This window comes from Pongo abelii, chromosome 6 (assembly GCF_028885655.2).
Source record: "Pongo abelii isolate AG06213 chromosome 6, NHGRI_mPonAbe1-v2.0_pri, whole genome shotgun sequence".
NCBI lineage: Eukaryota > Metazoa > Chordata > Mammalia > Primates > Hominidae > Pongo > Pongo abelii.
In genome coordinates, this window is record NC_071991.2 from 19,849,416 (window position 1) to 19,872,606 (window position 23,191).

Sequence of the window (23,191 nt, forward strand, 5' to 3'; positions counted from 1 at the left end):
AGGTTATCCAATTTGTTGGTATATAATTATTTATAGTAGTCTCTTATAATCCTTTGTATTACTGTGGCATAAGTTGTAGTGTCTCTTCTCTCAATTGTAATTTTCCCTTTTTTTGAGCTGGAGTCTTTCTCTGTCACCCGGGCTGGAGTGCAGTGGTGTGATCTCGGCTCACTGCAACCTCTGCCTCCTGGGTTCAAGCAACCTCTTCCTCCTGGGTTCTAGCAATTCTCCTTCTCCTGCCTCAGCCTCCTGAGTACCTGGGATTACAAGTGCCTGCCACCACGCCTAGCTATTTTTTTATTTTTTTGTATTTTTTAGTAGAGATGGGATTTCACTATGTTGGCCAGGCTGGCTTCGAACTCCTGACCTCGAGTGATCTGCCCACCTTGGCCTCCCAAAGTGCTAGGATTATAGGCGTGAGCCACTGTGCCTGGCCTCATTTCTAATTGTTAAATTTGTGTTTTCTCTCTTTTTCTTTGGTAATTCTAATTAAAATTTGCCAGTTTTATCTTTTTTTTTTTAAACTTGACTTTTTACTTTTATTAGACTTTCGTTCTTCTAGTCTCTGTTTCATTTACTGCTGCTTTAATTTTTATTTCCTTCCTTCTGCTGACTTCGGGCTTACTATGTTCTTATTTTTCTAATTCCTTGAGATTTAAATTTGTGTATTTTAGAGCTTTCTTTTTTTCACATAGGTGTTTATCACTATAAACTCCCCTCTTCGAACTTATTTTGCTACATCCCATAAGTTGGCATGTTGTGTTTCAATTTTCATTTGTCTGAAAGTATTCTTTGATTTACCCTTTGCTTTCTTCTTTAACCTATTTGTTGTCCTGGAACATGTTGTTTACACATATTTGTGAAAATTCAAATTTTTCTGTTGACATTGACTTTTAGTTTCATATCAAAAAAGATAGTTGATACAATTTCACTCCTCTTAAATTTGTTAAGATTTGTTTTGTGCTCAACATATGATCTATACCAGAGATGGTCTGTGTGCTCTTAATAAAAATGTGTAGCCTGCTGCTATTGTATGAAATGTTCTGTACATGTCTGTTTGGTCCACCTGGTATGTAGTGTATTCAAATCTGTTTTTTCCCTACAGAATTTTCAGTCTGGATGGTCTATTCATTATTTACAGTTGGGTGTTGAGGTTCCCTACTATTATTGTATTGTTGTCTATTTCTTTCTTCAGTTCTATTAATATTTGCTTTATATATTTTTGTGTTCCAGTGTTGAGTACATATATATTTAAAATTAGTATAACCTCTTGATGGATTAATCCTTTTATTATTACACAATGAGCTTCATTAGCTCTTATAACACTTTTTGATTTAAAGTCTATTTTGTCTGATATAAAACAGCCAAACCTGCTCTATTTTTGGTTATGATTTGTGTAGAATAACCCTTTCTATCTGCTCAATTTCTAACTATGCGTGTCCTTAAAGGTGAAGTAAGTCTCTTGCAGGTAGTGTATAGTTGGATATTGTGTTTTAGCCAGTCAATCACTCTGTGTTTCTGAGAATTAAATCCATTCACATTTAAAGTAATTATTGATAGGTAAGAATTTACTATTGTCTTTTGTTAATTGTTTTACTATTGATTTGATGTTCCTTTGTTCGTTATTCCCCTCTTGCTGTTTTTCTTTGTGATTTGATAATTTTTTATAGTGTTATGCTTTTATTCCTCTGATTTTTTGTGTGTATCTAACTAGAGGTTTTTTCTTTGAAGTTACTATGAAGCAAATATAAAACATTTTATAGTTATAACAGTATATTTTAAGCTTATAACAACTTAATTTGATTACACACAAAAACGTATTTCTTTTCTCCAACATTTAAAGTCATTGGTGTCACAATTTACGTTTTATATTGTGTATCCTTTGGCAAATTGTTGTAGCTATAGTCACTTTTAGCTTTTATTCCAGAGTTTAGAGTGATATACACACCACCATTAAAGTATTAGAGTATTCTGAATTAACTATATACTTACCTTTACCAGTGGGTTTTATATTTTCTTATGTTTTCACGTTACTAGTTAGCTTTTTAAAGTTTCAACTTGAAGAACTCCCTTTAACATTATTTTGTAAGGCAGATAGAGTGGCAATTAACTTGCTCACCTTTGGTTTGTCTGGGAAAGTATCTCTCTTTCATTTCTGAAGTAAAACATTGTTGGGTATAGTATTCTTAGTTGACAGTTTTTTTGTTGTTGTTTGTTTGTTTGTTTTTTCTTTCAGCACTTTAAAATGTTATCCCACTCTCTCCAAGCCTGCAAGATTTCTGCTGAGAAATTCACTAATAGTCTTACGGAGGTTCTCCTTCTGTGTGATCAGTTGCTTTTCTCTTGCTGGCTACTTTCAAAATTTTGTCTTTGACTTTTGATAGTTTAATTATAATGTGCCTCAGTAAATATTCTTTGTGTTGATATAGTTTGGCAGCTTTGAACTTCATGAACCTGAATGTCTATATCACTCTCAAGATTTGGGAAGTGTTCAGTCACTATTTCTTGAAATAAGTTTTCTGCCCCGACCTCTTCTTCTTAGGTTTCTGCTATATATATATTTTTATATATATATATATGGCAGATATATATATAATATATATTTCTATATATATAAATGTATAATAGATAACATATAATATATACATTTATATATAATCTGTAATATATACATATATTATATATAATCTGTAATATATACATATATTATATATCATCTGTAATATATACATATATTATATATCATCTGTAATATATACATATATTATATATCATCTGTAATATATACATATATTATATATCATATATAATATATACATATATTATATATCATATATAATATATACATATATTATATATCATATATAATATATACATATATTATATATCATATATAATATATATTATATATCATATATAATATATATTATATATCATATATAATATACATATATTATATATCATATATAATATACATATATTATATATCATATATAATATATACATATATTATATATAATATATAATATATACACATATATCATATATGATATTTAAATATATATCATATATGATATTTAAATATATATCATATATGATATTTAAATATATATCATATATGATATTTAAATATATATCATATATGATATTTAAATATATATCATATATGATATTTAAATATATATCATATATGATATTTAAATATATATCATATATGATATTTAAATATATATCATATATGATATTTAAATATATATCATATATGATATTTAAATATATATCATATATATTTATATATCATATATGATATATAAATATATATGATATATATTTATATATATAAAATATATGTATATATAAAAATACGTTAATGTATATATAAATATGTACATGTATATATAAATATGTATGTGTATATATAAATATGTATATCTACAAATATGTATATGTATATAAATATATATGTATATATACAAATATGTATATGTATATAAATATGTATGTATATATAAATATGTATATGTACATATATAAATATGTATATATAATTATGTATATACATAAAAATGTATATATAATTATGTATATTATATATAAATATGTATATATACTTATGTATATTATATATAAACATATATAATTATGTATATATATAAATCTGTATATATAATTATGTAAATTTATATATATAAATCTGTATATATAATTATGTATATTTATATATATAAATATGTATATATAATTATGTATATTTATATATATAAATATGTATATATAATTATGTATATTTATATATATAAATCTGTATATATAATTATGTATATTTATATATATAAATCTGTATATATAATTATGTATATTTATATATATAAATCTGTATATATAATTATGTATATTTATATATATAAATCTGTATATATAATTATGCATATTTATATATATAAATCTGTATATATAATTATGTATATTTATATATGACTATGTATATATAATTATGTATATTTATATATAAATATGTATATAAAATTATGTATAGTTACATATAAATATGTATATATAACTATGTATATATGAATATGTATATATATAATTATGTATGTGTATATATAAATATCTATATATAAAAATGTATATATATAAATATGCATATATAAATATGTATATTCATATATACATATCTATATATAAATATGTATATTCATATATACATATCTATATATAAATATGTATATTTGTATGTATATGTACATTTATTTATAATATATATTTTTATAAATATAAATTTATAAATATAAATTTATGAATATATTTATGAAAATATGAATTTTATATATAAAAATATATGAATAAATTTATACAAATATATCATATATAAAAGTATATATTTATAAATATAAATGTAAATATAAACATATATTTATAAATATATAAATGTATATGTTTTTATATATTTATTTATAAAAATATATTTATATATTTACATGTAAATATATATTCATAAATATATATATTCATATATGTTTATATAGAAATATATATTTATAAATTATATATAATATAAATATATATTTATATTCTACATTTATATATATTTATAAATATATAATATAAAGATAAATATATATAGTAAAATATATATGATATATAATAAAAAATATGAATATATATTTATATAAAAATATTTTTATATGTAAATATATATTTATATATAAATATTTTTATTTATTGATATATTTTTATCTATAAATTTATATTTTTTATATTTAAATATACATTTACATATATTTTTATGTATACATAACATTTACATATATTATGTATAACTATACATTTACATATATTTTTATGTATAAATGTACATTTGTATATAGTTTTATGTATAAATGTACATTTGTATATAGTTTTATGTATAAATGTACATTTGTATATATTTTATGTATAAATGTACATCTATATATGTTTATGTATAAATGTACATCTATATATGTTTATGTATAAATATATATTTTTATGTTTATGTATAAATATATATTTATATGTTTATATATGATATATATGTTTATATATTTATATGTTTATATATTATATATTTTATATATATGAATATATATATTTTTATAAAGAAATATATTTTTTTATAAATTAATATATATTTTTATAAATAAATATATATATTTTCATGAATAAATATATATATTTTTATAAATAAATATATATTTTTATAAATAAATATATATATACATATAAATATATATTAAATTATATATAAATACATAATATGTAATATGTATTTTTATAAATATAGATAAATATAAATATATATATTTATATATAATATATAAGATAAATATGTATATTTATATATCATATATAATATAAATATGTATATATAGAATATAGAATATAAATATATATATTTACATACATAATATATATAATAGAAATAAATATATATTATATATGATATATTATATATCATATAATTATACATTATATATTATACGATATAATTATATCATATATAATATATAATTTAATATAATTATATAATATAATTATACATTATATATGATATAATATAATTCTATATCATATAATATAATTATATATTATATATCATATAATTATATATTATATATCATATAATTATATATCATAGAATTATATATTATATATCATAGAATTATATATCATAGAATTATATATTATATATCATAGAATTATATATAATATAATTATATATTATACATCATATATTATATATGTTATATATTATATATCATATAATTATATATGATATAATTATATATGATATATATCATATATAATTATATCATATATAATATAATTATATATGATATATAATATATGATATATATCATATAATTATATGATATGTATCATATATAATTATATGATATATATCATATATAATTATATGATATATATCATATAATTATATATTATAGATTATATCATATAATTATATATAATATATATTCATATATATATAAAAATACATATGAATATATAATATATATATAAAATATAGGTTTGCTCGATGGTGTCTCATAAATCTCATAGGCTTTCCACATTCTTTTTTATTCTTTTTTTCTTTTGTCATCTCTGACTGGATAATTTCAAATGATCTGGCTTTGAATTCATAGATTCTTTCTTCTCCTTGGTGGAATCTGCTGTTGAAGGTCTCTATTGCATTTTTTATTTCTCCTATTGTATTCTTCCCCTCTCGATTTTGTGTTTGGTTCTCTTCAATAATTTCTCTCTTTGTTGAACTTCTTATTTTGTTTATGTATTGATTTCCTGATTTCATTGAGTTGTTAATCTGTGTTTTTTGTAGCTCACTGAGCCCTTTAAAACAATTATTTTAAATTCTTTGTCAGACAGTTTTGAGATACCCATTTCTATAGGGTCAGTTAATGGAATATTATTGAGTTTCTTTGGTGATGTTTTTGTTCACTGATTTTTCATGTTTCTTGAAGTCTTGCATTGCTGTATTCACACGTGAAGAAGCAGTGACCTCATCCAGTCTTTACTGACTGGCTTTAGAAGAGAAAGACCTTCACCAGTCAGCCCAGCTAGTAATTCGCTGTCTCTCAGACATTTTCACTGATACACTCTAGTCCTCTTTTTCTGTCTTGAAGAGAAGGTCTTAGGATTGTATGCCTTCTTTCAATTATGCAAAGGCAGCTGGGTGCTGAGAGTGTCCTGTTTATTTTTCCCAGGGCAGTTCTTTAAAGTATGCAAGGTTAAATGCCTTTTCCCAATCTAGCATCGCTGAGACAGCTGTCTATCTGTGCTTTTGCATGACCTGCAGATGCTTGAGTGTGCTATCAGTGGTAATGCACTCAGGGTATCAGCTGTGGGAGAAGAAGAGCACATGAAATACTGGGTGAGTGCATGAATTAGTTCGGGAAATCTCCAGGTGCTATGTCCTGACTACGTTCTTGGGCAGGCCTCTTGCTGGAGAAGAATGTGAGGTAGTTAGTAGAAACAACAGCCTTTTGTTGAGTTCTGTGTCCCAGATGGTTTGAGCCCCTGTCTCTTACTGTTGCTTTTATCTGGTCCCAGACTATTCAGCTGTGCCAATCTGCTTCGTGTTCTGGATGAGACAAAAAAGAAGTGGACCTCTTGGACAGCATCCCACATGGTTGGTGAAAACAGGCACTCACTATGCTTTCACTTTCCCCTGTGGGAGAAACTGCAGGCCAAGGAGTTCTCTTGGCACTGAGCTGTGCTGCTTTGGGGGTGTGGTGACATGAGTAAAGTGAAATTGTTCTTCTTACCCTTTTCAGTGCATCTATTTTCAGATTTTTTGCTCCAGTGAGGTGCTGGGACCTCTCTGCTGGACTCCCAGGCTCTCACAAATGGACTCTCATCTGTGGGTGGTTGTCAAAATCAGTGTTCCTGTGGGTGAATGGGTGCTGAAAACTCCTATTCTGCTATCATGCTTGTGTCACTCCCCCTCACCTTTTTTTTTTTGAAAGACATTACTTTAGAGCAGTTTTAAGTTCACAGCAAAATTGAGTGAAAGGTACAAAGATTTTCTATTTATCCCCTGCCCTCACACATGCACAGACTTTCCCATTATCAACATCCCTAACAGAGTGACATATTTCTTACACTTGATGAACTTACATGTACACATCGTTATCACCCAAAGTCCATAGCATATATGAGGCTTCATTCTTTATGTTGTATAATCTATGGTTTTGGATATTTGCCCTAAAAATCCTCTATGCCTTCCCTATTCATTGCTATCTTCCCTTTAACTCCTGGCAACTACTGATCTTTTTATGGTTTCCATAGTTTTGCCTTTTTTAGAATGTCATATAATTGGAATAATACAGTATATCATCTGTCCAGCTTTGCTTCTTTCATTTACTAGAGTAATATGCACTTGAGGTTTCTTCATATCTTTTTATGGCTTGCTAACTCATTCTTTTTAATACTGAGTAATATTCCATTGCCTAGACGTACCACAGTTTATTCACTCACCTATTGAAGGAGATCTTGGCTGCTTCCATGTCTTTCCAACTATGAATGAAGCTGCTATAAACCCCCATATACAGGTTTTTGGGTGGACATAAGTTTACACTTCCTTTGGTTAAATTCCAAGGAACAAGATTCCTGAATCATATGGCAAGAGTATGTTTAGTTTTGTAAGAAACTGCCTGTCTTCCAAAGTGGTTGTACCATTTTACATTCCTACCAGCAATGAATGAAAATTTCTTTGCTTCACATTCTTGATGTTGTCAATATTCTGGATTGGAGTTGTTCTTATAGGTTAGTGGTATCTCATTATTTTAATGTGCATTTCCATGATGACATATGATATGAACATCTTTTCATATCCTTATTTTCCCTCTGTATATTTGCTTTTGGGAGGTATCTTTTAAGGTATTTGTCTCTTTTTTAATTGGGTTGTTTGTTTTCATATTGTTACATTTAAGAATTATTTCTATGCTTTGGATAATAGTCCTTTATTAAATATGTCTTTTGCAAATATTTTCTTCCAGTCTGTGACTTCTTTCATTCTTTTGACGGTGCCTTTCACAGAGTATACATTTTAATTTTAATGAAGTTCAGCTTATCACTTCTTTCTTTTATGGATTGTGCCTTTGATAGTTTATGTAAAAAGTCACTGCTAAACCCAAGGTCATCTAGATTTTCTCATATGTTATTTCCTAGGAATTTTATAGTTTTGTCTTTCACATTTAGGCCTGTGATCCATTTGGAATTAGTTTTTGTGAATGGTACAAAGTCTGTGACTAGATTCTTTTTTGTTGTTGTTTTTGAATGTAGGTGTCCTGTTGTTCTAGCACCACTTGCTGAAAGACTATTTTTTCCTCCATGTTATTGTTTGTGCTCCTTTTTAAAAGAAAAGTTGACCATATTTATGTGGGTCTATTTATGAGCTCCCTATTCTGTTCTATGATTCTATTTGTCTATTTTTTTTATTAATACCACACAATCTTGATTACTGTAGTGAGGTACTGCCAGTCCTCTTTTTCTCAATTCATAATGTGGTGGCCACTATGAGTCTTTTGCTTCTTCATAATAAATTGTAAAACCAATTTGTCAATATCACAACATAATTTGCTGTGATTTTGATTGGAATTGCATTGACGTTATAGATAAAGTTGGGAAGAACTGACATCTTGACAGTATTTAATCTTTATATCTATGAACATGGAATGGCTCTCCATTTATTTAGCTATTATTTGATTTCTTTCATTAGAGTTTTGTAGTTTTCCTCACATTGATCCTGTACATACTTTGCTGTATGTATTCCTAAGTATATTATTTTGGAGGGTAATAATGAAAGTGGCATTGTGTTTTTAAATCCAGTTTCCACTTGTTTATTGCTGGTATATAGCAAAGTGATTGATTTTTGTATATTAATCTTGTATCCTGCAACCTTGCTATAATCATTTATTAGCTCCAAGAGTTGTTTTTGTCAGTTATTTCATATTTTCTTCTCAGACTATCATGTCATCTGTGACTAAAGACAGTTTCATTTCTTTCTTACCAATCAATGTACGTTTTATTTCCTTTTTATGTTTTATTACATTAGGTAGGACTTGTAGTATGATGTTGAAAAGCAGTGGTGGGAAGGGGTATCCTTGCCTTGTTCCTGATCTTAGTGGGAAAGCCTCATGTGTCTCACCAGTAAGTATGATGTTAGATGTAGGTGTTTTGTAGGTAGTATTTATCACATTGAGGAAATTACTTTTTATTTCTAGTTTACTGAGAGTTTTTATCACGAATAGGTATTGGATTTTGTCAAATGCTTTCTCTGCATCTACTGATATAAACTTGTAATTTTCTTTTTTTTTAACATTTAGAATGTAGTTTATTTAAACACTATAAATAGAGCCTATAGTAAAAATATTTTATTTAATAATAATAAACTAATTATGGATTTTATTGCTGTCTATGAAACTAGAAATAATAGTTATTGTAATCCTCCCTCTCCCACCCAAAGACCCCACATACTTTTCTCTCAAAAATGTCATGTTGTGAGGCTGAGGATCTGGTGGATGTTGAGAAATTAGAAATGCTTTGACCACACTGAGTCTCCTAATAGCTGGCCATGTACAGGAATAGGTCTTCATCTATAGGTGAAAGGTAATTCAATCTCCTGGTTTGATTTATTTTGGTTTATCGTTATTGTTTTATAATTTAAACTTTTATTTTAGGTTCAGGAGGTTTTATTTAGGTTCATGTTGTGCCGGTTTGTTACATGGGTATATTTCATGAAGCTAATTTTTGGGGTATGAATGAGTCTATCACCCAGGTAGTGAGCATAGTACCCAATAGGTAGATTTTCAGCCCTGTTCCCCTCCAGTAGTCCCCAGTATCTACCCAATGTGTGGCTCCTACTTATAATTGAGAACATGTGGTATTTGGTTTTCTGTTCTTGCATTAATTCACTTAGGATGATGGCCTCCAGCTGCATCCATGTGGCTACAAAGGACATAATTTCATTCTTTAATGCAGCATGGTATTCCATGGTGTATATATATATCACATTTTCTTTATCCAATCCACCGCTGACGGGCACCTAGGTTGATTCCATGTCTTTGCCATTGTGAATAGTGCTGTGATGAACATACAGATGTAGATGTCTTTTTGGTAGAATGATTTATTTTCCTTTAGGTATACACCCAGTAATGGGATTGCTGGGTTGAATGGTAGTTCATTTTAAGTTATTTGAGAAATCTCCAAAGTGCTTTCCACAGTGGCTGAAGCAATTTACCTTCCCACCAATAAAAATTAGCTTTTCTCTGCAACCTTGCCAACATCTGTTATATTTTAACTTTCGCTTCTTTAGAAAGTGATGTGATGGATTACATTAGTTGATTTTTCAAATACTGAGCCAGCCTTGCGTAACTTGGATAAATTCCACTTGATTGTGGTACATAATTATTTTTACACATTGGTGGGTTACATTGGCTAATTCTTTAGAGAATTTCTGCATCTATATTTATGTAAGTTATGAGTTGGTCATTTTTTTCTTGTAATATCTTTTTTTTTGTTTTGATAGTAGGGTGATGCTGGCCTCATAGAATGAGTTAGGAGGTATTCCCTCTGCTTCACCCTTCTGAAAGAGATTGCAGAGAATTGTTATAATTTTTACCTTAAATATTGGTAGAACTAACCAGTAAACAAACCGATCTCAGTCTTGTCCATTTCCTCTATGCTGTTATTTTCACAAATTACACCTTTATGTTTTATGTGCCCATTTAACATAGATTTATAATTCTTGCTTTATGAGTTGTCTTTTTGGTCAGACAGAAAAAAGAGTTACAAACAAAACATCCATTTATATTGACTTTAGTTTTGCTCGATATAAAATTTTGGTTCACAGTGTTTTATTTCCTTTCAGCATGTTGAATATGTCATCCTAACAGCTTTTGACCTTCTTGGTTTCTGATGAGAAATTAGCTGTTAGACCCAAGCCTGTGTTCCTCAGATGAGGTAATGGAGAGAACAGTGGATATCTCTAGGATAGAGGGCCTCTGATTCCCCCAAAACCACAGACATGGGTAGTAAAGGAAAGAAAAGGGCACTTATTATGTGAGAAAGGAAAGATGTAGGCTGTTCTATTTTAAGCTGGCTGTAGACTCCCCATTGGTTGTAGCTTGGCAGAATTACTATGGTTCAAAAGGTAGCGTGTAAGTTAATCATCCGTTGAATTTCTTCTTCAGTCTTTCTGGTTCTGTGGTTATCAGAAATTTTCTTTTCAACTTTTATCTTTGGTTTCCAGTGTTAAATTTTGTCCCTCTATTTGTACATCTTCATGATTATTTTAATGGAAACACAGGAAAGAAAAGTAATACATAATAAGAATATAATGAAGCATTTTCATATATATGTAAAATATATATATAAAATATATATACATAATATATATATTTTATATATATATATATATATTTTTTGTTGTTGAGATGGAGTCTCGCTCTGTCACCCAGGCTGGAGTACAGTGGTGCCATCTCGGCTCACTGCAAGTTCCACCTCCCAGGTTCATGCCATTCTCCTGCCTCAGCCTCCCGAGTAGCTGGGACTACAGGTGCCCACCACCACGCCCGGATAATTTTTTGTATTTTTAGTAGACACGGGGTTTCACCATGTTAGCCAGGATGGTCTCGATCTCCTCACCTCATGATCTGCCCGCCTTGGCCTCCCAAAGTGCTGGGATTACAGTCATGAGCCACCACGCCCGGCCTGAAGCATTATATTTTAACTTCGTTTATTTATTTACAGACAGGGTTTTGCTGTGTCACTCAGGCTGGCATGCAGTGGTACAATCACAGCTCATTACAGGCCCTAACACCTGGGCTCAAGCAAACCTCCTGCCCAGCCTCCCAAATAAATGGAACTACAGGTGCACACCACCATGTCCAGCTAATTATAAAGAATTTGTTTTGCAGAGAGGGAGCCTTGCTATGTTGCGCAGGCTGGTCTTGAATTCCTAGCCTCAAGCAGTCCTCTCATAGCACTGGTATTACAGGTATGAGCCACCATGCCAAACCTGCTTATGTCTTCTTGAATGGCTTTTACACCACAAATACATGATAAAGTAAGGAAAAGCATAGAGAAAATTACTACTGATGGAAAAATAGAAGATGGTTCCTGAGAATAGTTGTCCCTCTTTGCTTCATGGAGTGGCAGACAAGAACGGGCTTGTCAGGAAGAGCCAGGTTCTAATCCCTTTGGGTATATACATCTCTGTGGTTCTGCTAAAATATATTTGGAAACTAATCAAGTTGTGTTGTGAGGGTCTCTCATATTTCACATCAGTTTTTACACTAAAGGTTTCTGTCCTGACAAGTGAGTATAAACTGATTCTCAGGTCTTTCAATATGGTGACAGGTGTTAATATGTAGTTACACTTGAAAACGGCTCAATGCTAAGACACTTTCATAAAAATTCTGAAGCCTCCAAGCTTGCTGAGAGAAGGCAGGGGCAGTGGTTTTGCCAAAGTGATTCAACTGAAGACATTTTGCTTTTATTTTTAATTTTTTTTATTTCCTCCAGTAAAGGAGTTCAAAGCATATTTTATTCTGAAAGCCAAGCAAAGAAAATTCCCTTCAATGACATGGATATTTGATTTTATACTTCTCAGGCAAGATAAACTATTCTTTGGTGAGGGGCTGATGCTAAAACTCTTGCCAACATTCTATTTGGGTTTAATAGTATAGATTACCTTAAAGCTTCCTAGAGTCAAAATAAGCAACCAGCAGAGATTGCTGAAGACAGAGCTATAAGGTCTCCCAGAAATCTTAGAGAAAACTCAAGTAAAGGAGCAAAACCACATGAGTTCAACTTGATTTCAACTCTCACATTTCCTGGAAATCGTGCATGAAAACCCAGGTTTGGCAATAAATCTGTTAAATAATTGAGCTGAGGTCAAGATGAGCAATGTGTGTGGTGGGGCAGAGGGGGTTGTGGCTGAGAGTGCAAGTGACCACATTGCTTGGGTGTGCACATTGTTAAAGGGCCTTACAGGAGTTCAAGGCTAGCCTGGGCAACATAGCAAGACTCTATCTCTAAAAAAAAAAAAAAAAAAAAGGGGTATGATTTTTGTTTTTCTTTTCTTTTCTTTTCTTTCTTTCTTTCTTTTTTTTTTTTGAGACTGTCGCCAGACTGGAGTACTGCAACCTCTGACTCCCGGGTTCAAGTGATTCTCCTGCCTCAGCCTCCTGAGTAGCTGGAATTATAGGCGTGTGCCACCACGCCCAGCTAATTTTTGTAATTTTAGTAGAGACGGGGTTTCACCATGTTGGCCAAGATGGTCTCAATCTCCTGACCTCGTGATCCGCCCGCTTCGGCCTCCCAAAGTGCTGGGATGTTTTTCTTTTTTTAATTAGCCAGGGGTGATGGCATGTGTCTGTACTCCCAGAGCTTTGGGAGGGTAAGGCAGGAGGACCGCTTGAGGTCAAGAGTTGAAGGCCAGCCTGAGCAGTACAGTGAGACCTCATCTGTACAAAAATAGAATAAACGTAAATTAGCCAGGCATGCTGGTGGGTCTTAAAGTCTCCACTTTTAGCTACTTGGGAGGCTGATGCAGGAAGATCACTTGAGCCCAAGAGTTCCAGGCTGCAGTGAGCTATGATTATGCCACTGCACTCCAGCCTGGGGGACTGAGTGAGACCCGAACTCTGAAAATGAAATAAATGTATAGAAAGAAAAAGTGGCCTTGAAAGGAATCATACTGAACTGAGTGGAGCAATGTTCTTGGAATGGAGTTTTGATCCCACAACCACTACTGCTGTTTATTTGAACCTTGGAAACCGCTACAGTTTCTCCTTAAATTCTTTGGGAAGTCAGTGGATACAAAGGAAACAATGGCAAAATCAGCAGTAGGATTTCTTTTAATACCGGCAATTGAGGCACTGTGCTTTTTCTTTCTTTTCTTTTCTTTTTTCTTTTTCTTTTTTTTTCGAGACAGAGTTTCGCTCTGTTGCCCAGGCTGGAGTGCAGTGGCTGCAATCTCTGCTCACTGCAACCTCCGCCTCCCAGGCTCAAGCGATTATCCCACCTCAGCTTCCCGAGTAGCTGGGATTACAGGTGCACACCACCACACCCGGCTAATTTTTGTATTTTTAGTAGAGATGGAGTTTCACTGTGTCACCCAGGCTGGTCTTGAACTCCTGACCTCAGGTGATGTGCCCGCTTTGGCCTCCCAAAGTGCTTGGGATTACAGGCATGAGCCACTGTGCCCAGTCGGCTGTGATTTTTCTCCATGACACTAGCCAGTTTACCCTCTCAGGGACGGCTTTGATTTTATTCCCGCCTTCCAGCCTGCCATTGGCATGAAACTCCCTCACGTACCCAGTTCCTGTAGAGCCAGGCTGATGCTGGGTCTAAATGATATCAGAGAGCGTGAAGGAAACTGAGCAATTTTCTTGAACACTGGATGAGTCTAAGGTTTGAACAGTGGCAAATACCCAAGACAGGCTGCAGTTTCCTCTCTGGTCAGGAGGTAGAGAGGGAGGGAAGAAGTGGATAAGAGAGGTTTGAATATAGACTTCTTTGGGTGGGTGCCTTATTCTCTAGTTTATGGAAGGGCAGACAGACTTTGTGGCTTGCTTTTCTGCAGCAAAAGCCATACAGCCCAGATCTCTCTAGTTGCCTATCTGATATTACCAGGGTGCCCTAAAGGCATGACTGAAACCAAATGCAATATCCTCCACCTCTCCTGAAACCAGAAGCCTGGAAGCCTGCCAATAGCACCAAGTAGCCTGGATGTTATACCTGAGTCACTGTCTCCTTCAAGACAGGAGAATCACCAGGGCCCACGGGATCTCCTTCATCAATTTCTCTTGGGTCCGCCCTGTTCTGTATAACTCACCCTCACTTTCTGAGTTTAGGCCACCCACATTTTCCCCCTGGATCAATGCAAAGTCCTCATAACTAGTCTCAGCCAAGTGTGCCAAGCCTTTGGACCTTTGCACACACTGATCCCTCTGTCTGGAATACACTGTCCCCACACTTCCTGATTAACATTTTTTTTTTTTTTTTTTTTTTGAGACGGAGTCTTGCTCTTTCGCCCAGGCTGGACGGATCTCGGCTCACTGCAAGCTCTGCCTCCTGGGTTTACGCCATTCTCCTGCCTCAGCCTCCCGAGTAGCTGGGACTACAGGTGCCCACCACCATGCCTGGCTAATTTTTTGTATTTTTAGTAGAGATGGGGTTTTACTGTGTTAGCCAGGATGGTCTCGATCTCCTGACCTCGTGACCTGCCCGCCTTGGCCTCCCAAAGTGCTGGGATTACAGGCATGAGCCACCACACCCGGCCTCAATGTTTTTGTTTTTGAGACAGAGTTTTGCTCTTGTTGCCTAGGCTGGCATGTAGTGGTGTAATCTCGGCTCACTGCAACCTCCGCCTCCCAGGTTCAAGCAATTATCCTGCCTCAGCCTCCCCAGTAGCTGGGATTAGAGGCCCCCACCACCATGCTTGGATAATTTTGTATTTTCAGTAGAGATGCGGTTTCGCCATGTTACCCAGGCTGGTCTCAAACTCCTGACCTCAGGGGATCCACCAGCCTTGGCCTCCCAAAGTGCTGAGATTACAGGCTTGAGCCACCGCATCTGGCTCCTGATTAACTTCTTTTCCTGGAAGCTTTCCTGCCTCTCCAAGAATCCTCATACAAAAAGTACAGATGGGATCTGTCTGTGAAGGCGAATTTTATGCATCAACTTGACCACACCACAGGATGCCCAGATTAAACATGTTTTCTGGATATGAGGGTAGTTCCAGATGACACCAGCATTTCAATTGGTGGACTGAGTAAGGCAGATTACCCTTCCTAACGTAAGTTGGCATCATCCAATTCATTGAGAGTCTGAACAGAACCTAAAGGTGGAAGAGGAGGAATTTGCCCTTTTTCTTCCTGCCTGCTGAGCTGGGATGTCTCATCTCATCTTCCCCTGCCTTTGGACTGAGATTTACACCATCAGGTCTCCTGGTTCTCAGCCCTTCAGACTCAGAATGGAATTGATACCACCGGCTTTCCTGGATCTCCAGCTTGCAGGGAGCAGATCACGGGATTTCTCAGCTTCCTAAATTGCGTGAGCCAATTTCTCATGATCACTCTTCTTTCTCTGTAGAACCCTGACTACTATAGCATCAATTTCAGGAATAGAGTTACATTCAGAGAGGGAGAGGAAGTGAGAAAGCTAGACTAAGCTGGGGCATTAGCAGCTTCTCTAAGGTTTTCTTTCTTTTCTTTTCTTTTCTTTTCTTTTTTTTTTTTTTGATGGAGTCTCACTCTGTCACCTAGGCTGGAGTGCAGTGGCGTGATCTTGCCTCACTGCAACCTCTGCCTCCCAGGTTCAAGCAATTCTCATGCCTCAGCCTCTGGAGTAGCTAGGATTACAGGTGCATGCCACCACGCCCAGCTAATATTTTGTATTTTTGGTAGAGACAGGGTTTCGCCATTTTTCCCATGCTGGTCTCCAACTCCTGGCCTCAAGTGATCTGCCCGCCTCAGCCTCCCAAAGTGCTGGAATTACAGGCATGAGCCACCGTGCCCCGCCTCTAAAGTTTTATTTCTTGAAAAAGAAATAGAGCCGGGTGTGGTGGCTCTTGCTTGTAATCCCAGCACTTTGGGAGGTTGGGGCAGGAAGATGGCTTGAGGCCAGGAGTTGAGGACATGCCTGGGCAATATAGCAAGACTCTGTTCCTATAAAAAAAAATAAAATATGAGCTGAACATAGTGGAACATGCCTGTAGTCCAAACTACTTGGGCGGCTGAGATGGGAGAATTGCTTGAGCCTGGGAGGTAGGGGCTGCAGTGAGCTATGGTTATGCCATTGCACTCCAGCCTGGACAACAGAGTGAGTCCCTGTCTCTTAAAAAAAAAAGAAAAGAAAGAGATAGAGATGAAAATTCAGAAGGAGAGAATGAGAGAGAGATCTCTGTTAAATGTGGGTGATTAGAATGCTGCTGTCTGTTATTTTATGTGTGTTTGAAATGTTTCATAATTAAAAATAAAACATTTAAAATGAGCAATGCTCCCTCTCTTGTATTGCTCTAATCTTGTGTGATGAATCCTTCCATAGGACTTCTGAACCTGGGCTGTTACTTTAGATTTTCTTGAGTGTTCTTCCTCTGAAAATGTAAACTGCCTGTGGGTTGTTTGTATCCCTCCCACATCCTGTCAGTGCCTGGCAGACGCTTGCTGGTGACTCGAATGAATCTCTAAGGTGTCTGCTATGTGGTGAAGGGTGGGGCTACTGGGTGGTGTTGGCAGTCGGCAGATGTGTGTGGAAACCTGCAGAGGGGAGAGAGGAGGAAGTTCTGTAGGGAATTTGGCAGAATCATCTGGATTAGTCCATTTTCACACTGGTGGTAGAGACATACCCGAGACTGGGTAATTTATAAAGAAAAAGAGGTTTAATGGAATCATAGTTCCACGTGGCTGGGGAGGCCTCACAATCATGGCGGAAGGTGAAAGGCACGTCTTATATGGTGGCAGACAAGAGAGAATGAGAACCAAGCATAAAGGGAAACCCTTTATAAATCCATCAGACCTTGTGAGACTTATTCACTACCATGAGAACAGTATGGGGGAAACCTATGATTCAGTTATCTCCCACTGGGTCCCTCCGACAACACAAAGGAATTATGGGAGCTGCAATTCAAGATGAGATTTGGCTGGGGACACAGTTAAACCCTATCACCGTCTATCCCAGCCCAGGGGGGTGATGTATTGAGGCTGTGAAGACCTTGGATCCAGCCAGGGGGACTCATGCTATGGTTCTCAGGGAAGGTGACTGGCTTGTCTCTTGGCCAGAGGAGAGTCCAGCTCCATAGCACCAGATGCTGGCTGGAAGTGCCCTCCAGGACTAGATGAAGAGGCTGAAGATCACCTCCCAACCCAGCTTATCAGAGAGAATAAAGAATTCCTGGACAGGCCAGAGAAACTAAAACAAAAACAAATAAACATATAAACACAAAGCATCCCTGATTTTGCCAAAGGCATGAGAACCAGGGGAAGGAGGATGGGAGGTGGAGGAAATTTTATATTTTAAAAATAAAATATAAAATATACTTTTATATTTATAAAGCACCTGTCCCAGAGAGGAGAGATGGGAAAGCACGAGAATTCTGCACCCCCAGACAATTTGTATATCTGAGCCATGCGATGTCATTTGGTTTGTTGAATTATTTCTTTAGCAAATATTTTCTGAGCACCTACCATGTGCTGGGCACAGTGTTAGATGCTGGGAATAAAGTGATGTGCAAAATAAGCTGTCGTGTGGCTAAGGAAGATTATTTTCAGCCACAGAGCTGAGGCCATTTGTCCATCCAAGGTCATAGATGAAATGGAGTCTGTGCACAACCTCTCTCCGCCCCACACAGCATGAACCCATGTCCTCCCTTATCTGACAGCACGGTAGACACCTCCAGTGCCCCCTAATCCTCACATTCTGTTTTTTTGTTTTGTTTTGTGTTTTTTGAGTTGGAGTCTCACTGTGTCGCCCAGGCTGGAGTGCAATAGTGCAATGTCAGCTCACTACAACCTCCACTGCCTGGGTTCAAGCGATTCTCCTGCCTCAGCCTCCCGAGTAGCTGGGATTACAGGTGCCTGCCATCATGCCCGGCTAATTTTTATATTTTCAGTAGAGACAGGGTTTCACCATGTTGGCCAGGCTGGTCTCAAACTCCTGACCCAGTGATCCACCCGCCTCGGCCTCCCAAAGTGCTGGAATTACAGGCGTGAGCCATCGCACCGGGCCTCACGTTCTGCTTCCTGGACCGGACACTTCATCCTCAGAGGAGAAGGCTAGTGGAGGGACCAGAGGCTGGCACTGGAGAGACGCCAACCAAGAAGAAGCTATTCCATGGGGTTATCGGCGCTTAGAGGCTTGTATAGACAGAGGATCAAATGCGCAAACCATTCCATGTGGTTCCTGTACGTCAGAGGTTCAAATACATGGAGGGTCAGGTTGGGTTCTCTTTATTCCAGAAGGCTGGGAAGAGTTGAGACTGAAGGAGACACATACTGTGCCCTTCTCTGGGAGGGTGCACTCATGCCTTGCCCAGCACTGCCTTCTGGGATGCAGGACTTTCTGCCCAAGACACCCGGGGAATAGCAGGGCTCTGCCAGCTGCCCCATCACAACTCGAGGTTCACATATGCACAGGAAGCTCAGCATCTCCATCCCTTCACCTCTTGGGGAATCTTGCTGCTTTTCCTTTCCTTATTGAAGCTGCTGTTTGGGACTTTTTTTTTTTTTGCCGATGGGGCCTTGGTCTGTCACCCAAGCTGGAGGGCAGTGGTGTGATCATAGTTCATTGCAGCCTCAAACTCCTGGGCTCAAGCAATTCTCTTGCCTCAGCGTCTCAAGTAGCTGGGACTATAGGGGTGTGCCACTACAACTCTATTTATTTATTTATTTATTTATTTAGATGGAGTTTGCTCTGTCGCCCAGGCTGGAGTACAGTGGCGCGATCTTGGCTCACTGTAACCTCCACCTTCCAGGTTCAAGTGATTCTCCTGCCTCAACCTCCTGAGCAGCTGGGACTACAGGCGTGAGCCACCATGCCTATTTTTTATTTTTTGAAGACAGGGTCTCACTATGTTGGCCAGGCTGGTCTGGAACTCCTGACCTCAAGCAATCATCCTACCTCAGCCTCCTAAAATGTTGGGATTACAGGCATAAGCCACCATGCCAGGCTATGCCTCCTTTCTGATGATCCTTCATGGCTTTCTCAAAAGATCCCCACCAGGCAGCTTTTCCTCTGACATTCAAATTCAGTAGGTTTGAGGTGAGCTCTAGGCATCTTTACATGTATAAGGTACCTGGTGATTCTTATAATAATTGTAATTATGTATTGATCTCAATGTCCATCACTGTGCAAAAGTGTTACTAAGACAATGGTCCTTAAACCTGAGGGGGCATCAGAATTACCAGGGGCTTGTGGTTTTGGGCATCTCCAGAGTTTCTGATTGCATAGGCTGTGATGTGGCCTGAGAAGATTAATTTCTAACACATTCCAAGTTCTGCTTCCCTGGAAAGCACACGAGTCAGAAAGAGTAGGAGGAACTCACTGCCCTAGTTCTTCACTCTGGGCAGTTAGAATCACCGGGTGAGCTTCTAAAATCCCTGAGGTCCAGGCTCCATCCCAGAACAATGAAGTCACCCAGAACAATGGAATATCTGGGGGTGGGGCCAAGACAGTGTCAGATTTTTTATTTATTTTATTTTATTTATTTTTATTTTATTTTATTTTATTTTATTATTTTATTTTACTTTACTTTTTAATTTAATTTTATTTTATTTTACTTTACATTTTATTTTATTTTATTTATTTATTTTATTTATTTTATTTTATTTATTTTATTTATTTTATTTTATTTTATTTTAGAGAAAGAGTCTCATTCCATTATCCAGGCTGGAGTGTGGTACTCCGATCATAGCTCACTATAGGCTGGAACTCCTGGGCTCAGAGATCTTCCTGCCTCAGCCTACAGAGTAGCTGGGACTACAGGTGCACGCCTGTGCAATTTTTTTTTTTTTTTTTGAGATGGAGTCTCGCTCTGTTGCCAGGCTAGAGTGCAGAGTCTCGCTCTGTTGCCAGGCTAGAGTGCAGTGGCGTGATCTCAGCTCACTGCAACCTCTGCTTCCTGGGTTCAAGCAATTCTCCTGCCTTAGCCTCCTGAGTAACTGGGACTACAGGCGCATGCCACAACGCCTGGCTAATTTTTGTATTTTTAGTAGAGACAGGGTTTCACCATGTTGGCCAGGATGGTCTTGATCTCTTGACCTTGTGATCTGCCCGCCTCGGCCTCCCAAAGTGCTGGGATTACAGGCGTGAGCCACCGCGCCCTGCCTACTATTTTTAAAACATTTTTGGAGGAGGGAGGAGGTCTTGCTGTATTGTCCAGGCTGATCTTGAACTCCTGGGCTCAAGTGATCTTCCCGCCTCAGCGTCCCAGAGTGCTAGGATTACAGGCATGAGACACTGTACCTGGCCAACAGTGATATTTTTTAAAAGCTCCCCAGGCAACTGTCATGTGTAAGCATGGTTGAGGACCACTGCCTGGGAGAGGTCTTTGAAGCTCAGCTAACTTTGAGCTACCCTGAGAGCAGAGAAGAAAGATGGGGAAAGAGTGAGAAGCCAAGGTCCCAAGAGCCAAAGTGGGGCTATGAACCCCAGAGAATCTGAGACAGCATGTCATCTTAATATGGCTCCGGAGATTCCTGGTGGTTGGTACCTGCGTCTTTCTTCTTGGTCTTAGGAAACTCAGAAATGAGAGCAGGGTTCTTGCCTGGTGCAGGCAGCCAGGTTCGAGCACAGTTGCAGGACAGATTACCAAAGACCACTGAAACCAAAGGAGCCCTCTGGCCACATGCTGACCTATGCTTGGGATGTGGAGCATTGCCCCAGGTGCAGAGAACCAGGAGCTACAGGTGTGTACCTGGGAGGCTAGAACATAGCTGTTTCCTCTGCTCAGGGCATGGCCTCGTGATTGAAACCTGGGTGTTCTGGGCTGGGTACGGCGGCTCATGCCTGTAATCCCAGCACTTTGGGAGGCCGAGGTGGGTGGATCACCTGAGGTCAGGAGCTCGAGACCAGCCTGGCCAACATGGCGAAACCCCCGTCTCTATGAAAAATGCAAAAAAAATTAGCCAGGAAGTAGTGGTGGTGTGCGCCTGTAATCCCAGCTACTGGGGAGGCTGAGGCACAAGAATCACTTGAACCCAGGAGGCGGAGGTTGCAGTGAGCTGAGATCATGCCACTGCACTCCAGTCTGGGAGACAGAGCAAGAGTCCATCTTAAAAAAAAAAAAAAGAAAGAAAGAAAAGGAAAAGAAACTCAGGTGTCCTGTGTCCTAAAACTAGGGAGTGAAAGACAGAACTTGGCCTCAGGTCTGCGGCAGCCACTGCAGCGATCCTTTGTCACTCAAAACAAAGCTCCTTGCTATAGGTAGACCTTCTGGATTCAGCAGAGAATCCACGGGCACAGCTTTCTAACTGCAAATGTGGCTGAACCACAAACCTTTATGTGAAAGAAAAGCCTTTGAATTTCATTTTGCTACGAAATCATGGAAAAATTTCGGCTGGGCATGGTGGCTGACACCTGTAATCCCAGCACTTTGGGAGGCCGAGGCAGACAGATCACCTGAGGTCGGGAGTTCGACACCAGCCTGACCAACATGGAGAAACCCTGTCTCTACTAAAAATACAAAATTAGCCGGGCGTGGTGGTGCATGCCTGTAACCCCAGCTACTCGGGAGGCCGAGGCAGGAGAATAGCTTGAACCCAGGAGGCAGAGGTTGCAGTGAGCTGAGATCGCGCCATTGCACTCCAGCCTGGGCAACAAGACTGAAACTCCATCTCAAAAAAAAAAAAAAAAAAAAAAAAAATTTCAATGGGACTGAAAGGTAGGTTCACATCTTAAGGGAGAATTTTGTTTTTCTTTGGATGTTATCCAGTTTGGGCCCACATTGGACAATGAGTCTTTGGGGTTCATTGTCCTCATCTCAGTGTGTCAGGGCTCGCAGACACTGAGTTCTGTGGTCAGTGCTCTGGTGAGCAGTTTGTTATACAGGAAACTGGGGGTGAGTTGCCAGGGAAAAAGAATATTCATAACTAGGTGCTGGATTATAATAACAAAAATGAAAAACGGCAGATCAGAGAGGATAACC